This window comes from Elephantulus edwardii, unplaced genomic scaffold, assembly GCF_000299155.1.
Source record: "Elephantulus edwardii isolate Elephantulus edwardi_28Jun2011 unplaced genomic scaffold, EleEdw1.0 scaffold00014, whole genome shotgun sequence".
Lineage (NCBI taxonomy): Eukaryota > Metazoa > Chordata > Mammalia > Macroscelidea > Macroscelididae > Elephantulus > Elephantulus edwardii.
Genome location: NW_006399764.1, coordinates 10,076,159 through 10,080,541, shown reverse-complemented (window position 1 = coordinate 10,080,541; position 4,383 = coordinate 10,076,159).

Sequence of the window (4,383 nt, the reverse complement as noted above, 5' to 3'; positions counted from 1 at the left end):
AGGGTACATTCAATACTCTTCTCCAGCACCACAGCTTAAAGGCGTCAATTGGCATAATATATATATATATATAATCTTGTATAATCTGAGAACATAATGATAAGTGGTGATACGGAAATTACACTAACAGATTTGAGGCTGTAATTTCAGAGCCACAATCGTAACCTGAAGCATAGAGAATTGAGTGCAACGGCAACTTTACCTGCTCATTGCATTGCCTTTATCAAATATCAGATGTCTGAAATGGGCCTTTTGCAAATCCTGAGTCTATTCATGGATTATTTTTAAGACAAGAACTTTAGGTCTTAAATAATCTGAGTTGTTGATAAAAAACTTTCCTCCATTGAGGAGGACAACTCCTTATTTTCTTGTGTAACTTTCTGAGAGTCCAATTGCGGTCTTTTTTTGCCAGTTACCATCTTCTCATCTTAGAGGTCACAGGACCACGAGTGAAAACAATATTTTTTCCTCACATATTTTTCCTCGAATAAGATGTGTGAATCTACTTGAGTCATTGGGCAAACACTTGGTTGACATTGCCAAACCTATCCAAAGACCACAGAGCAGGTGATTTGAGAGAACTCAGCAACATGCCTACTCATATTGTGATTGTGTCAAAAGTCCTATCACTGTTTGGCACACTGCCTTTAAAATGTATTTGTTGAACTTTAATAAAAGTAAAATCACTAGATAACACTCTGTGGAATCACAACATTGAATGTTCAAGTAATTTATCTGCTTTGATCACTAGGGTATAAAGATTAATACTCACAAATCCTATTAGCAAAGACTTTATAATATTTTTAGGAAAGTGTACCCGTTAAGCACTAAATATCTTTGGAGACACAGTGGTTAAGTGCTCTGGTGCTAACTAAAAGATTGGTGGTTTGAACTGACTCACTGGTTTTAGGGAGGTAAGAACTAGTGATTTATTTCCGTAGAGAATATAGCTCTGTGGTTATGAGTTGGAATCAACTTGATGACACATAAACTTATTAAAAACCTCAAGCGTACAGTAAAGTGTTTACTAAATATTGTAGAAGCATATATGAATGCAATTGATTCTGCTGCAAAGAGCTTCTTGTTGTGTCATAGCTGACCTTCCAGCTAGTTGTCAGAGGCTGTAATCACGTAAGTGGAGACAGCCCATCATCTCCCATAGAGAACCTGGTGGATTTGAACCATGCACCTTTGCATTAGCAGCTCAATTCTTTTTTTTTCCTTTTTCAGAGCTTTGTGGTTTGCTTTGTTTTTAAATAAAATTTCTATTTTTTACTGGTTAACAGTGTTTGTCTACATTGTTTTTCACACTTAGTCTTTCCCATTTCCTTTACCCACCCCTCCCTCTACCCATCAGATTGTGGGATCCTCTGGTTACCCTGCTGCCCATCCTCACCCCTCTGCTCCTACCCTACCCACCTTGGATCCTCAGACACAGTTTACTAGTTATCTTTATTTTTCTACAGTAATGGTCTTACACAGTATTTTTCCTTATGGGACTGAGTAAGTTTGTTACATAATGCTCTCCAGACCCTCCCAACTTAGGTAGTAATTTTCAAAATCATTGCTGCATAGTATTCCCTCATGTGACTGTGCCATAATTTCTCAATCCATCGATTGTGGTTGGACATATGGGCTGTTTCCATGTTCTTGCGATGGTGAATAATGCTGCTGTGAACATTGCTGTACAAATCTCCATTTGTGTCTCAGTTTTCATTTTCTTGGGGTGTATTACAAGCAGTGGAATAGCTGGGTCATACAAAATTTCTATGTTCAGCTTTTTTGAGGAAATGCCAAATTGCCTTTCAGAGTGGTTGTACCATTTTGCAATTCCACAAACAGTGTATAAGAGTTTCTTTCTCTCCACATCCTCTCCAACATGTGTTGTTTGCTATAACTTTGCCATTACCACTGGGTGAGATGGTGTCTCATTGTGGTTTTGATTTACATCTCTCTTAGTGCTGGAAATTTTGAATGTTTCTTCATGTGTCTGTTGGCCATCTGAATATCTTCCTCTGTGAGGTCTTTCCATGTCTTTTTTCCTCAGGCAGCAAAATTCTTACCACTAAGCCATCAGACTTCTCTTGGAACGAGATGGCATTTGAGGTGTATCTTTAAAAATAAGAAATTAATCAGGCAGAAAAAACCATGCAGTTCTAAGAATTTATTGCTATGTAATAAAACATCCCCAAATTTAGTAGCTTAAAACATCAGCGATCATTTATATTGCTCATGAATCTTCCAACTGAGCAAGGCTTGGCAGAAACAGTTGTTTCTACTTGGTGTGGCTTCAGCTGCGGCTGCTTGGCAAGTTGTGGGCTGGTTATTGGCCAGCAGATCAACCAGGGTTGCCAGCTGGGGTCGTTTCTAGACAACAGTTTGAACGTCCTCAGAACATCACAGCTGGGCTGCAAAAGTACGGTTTTCAAGAGACAGAAAGTGGAAGCTGTGAGTCCCTTAATTCCTGGATGTAAGCTGGCCCAACATCCTTCTGTTTTTTGCCAAAGTTCAAGGAGAGAAGATATAAACTCTCAGAAATTTTGAAGTAGCTTTTAATTTATTTCATCTGCAAGGGGAAAAATGTTATTATTAGTGACTAAATGCAAAATTGAGTTGGAAAATATATAGTAATAGGTGACCGAGAAGGTATGGATATATGGGTGATGACAATAAGTATGGGGAGAAGATTCTGGAAAGGCAATTTTATATTGTGAATAGTCTTTTTATAGTGTATTCTGAGTTTTACCACTACAGCATTGGCCTAATAATCTCTGTTTAGAAAGGTTAATTGGGTAGCGGTGTGGAGAATGGATTTGAATAAGTGGAATTGCAAATACTCTAAATGTAACAGTTTATGAGCGGGATGATGGACATGAGGAGAAAGATAAGCAGAGCGAATGAGATATTGCATTAAATAAGGCATACTCCGGTGATGTTTCTTATAAATAAGCTTTGAAGGATCTGGTTACTAAATAGATACACAGGTCAGAAATCAAAGCAATTCTCAAGTTTTCCGATTGAAAAAATGGGAAAAGTATAGAACATAGAGAATTAGGCTTAGAGCAAAAGAGAGAAAATGAATAATTTAGGACTGATTAACTTGAGATACATGTCTTTATTAAGCTGATGAATGTAATACCCCAAACCAAACCCATGCCTATCAAGCAAATTTAAACTCCTAGTGACTCCTGAGATAGGAGTTAACCTACCCTGTAAGATTTCCAAAACGGGATATTTTTATGGGAGCAGATTACCTCATCCTTCTCCCGTGAAGCCACTGGTGGAGTTGAACCAACAACATTTTGATTAGCAGCTCAGTGCTTAAAGCCATCATGCCACCAGGTCTCCTTAAGAATTTTAACAAGTGAGTAGTTATGAATGTAAAAAAAAAATGCTGTTTGTTCTTTTGGAAGTCCATAAGATAGTCAGTAGTACTCTTCTCTAACATCATATTTAAAAAGCATAAATTCTTCTGTAATCCTTAGTCATTGTCCAACTTTCAGATGCATAGAAAATAATTGAAAAGACTATGGCTTGGATAAGATACACCTTAGTCTTTAAACAGACATCATTGCTCTTTACCAGTTTGGAAAGGTCTATAGCAGCAGCATTTTTTCCCAGTGCAACACATCTTTTGATTTGTTGACTGCTGTCACCATGGGTGTTGATTGTGGATTCAAGTACAATTAGTTGACAACTTTAATCTTTTATCCATTTGTTATGATGTTGCCCATTGGTCCAGTGAAGAGGACCTGGTGAACATGGTGAATGGTAACTGACTGATTCTGGTGCAAGAAAAGAAAAGATAAGTTAATAACCGGAGTTGTTGTTGTTGTTGATTGCTGTCGAGTCCAGGTCGACTCAGAGACTCTACAAACAAAAGACCTAATGCCTTTCCATAGCTATCGTTGTTTCTCCAAGTTCATAGAGTTTCCAAAGGCATGTGGTTTAGGAATTGGATGCCACTCCTGCTTCCCAACCTAGAGACTACAGAGAGGGATAGTTTCAGGTACTTTTGCTTGAATCAAAATCTCAGATTTCCTTGAAGAGGAGTCATCAAGCATACAGTAGAGTGTAAGAGAAGTCAGGAAATCAAAACACGAGTTGCTTTGGGAAAATCTTCTGTCAAGGACTTCTTCAGAATGATAAAGATCAATGATATCAGTCTCGAGACTAATTGCTTGCTATGCCTTTGAGAGCTGGACAAGGAATACGAATGACAGAAGAACCAATGCCTTGTAGTGCTAGAGAAGTGTATTGAGCATACCATGGACTGCCGAGAGAACAGACAAGTCTGTCCTAGAGAGGCTGTAACCAGGTGACTCCTTGGAGGCAAGGATTTGAAACTTTATCTCATGTACTTTGTTTTTTTGTTTTTTTTTT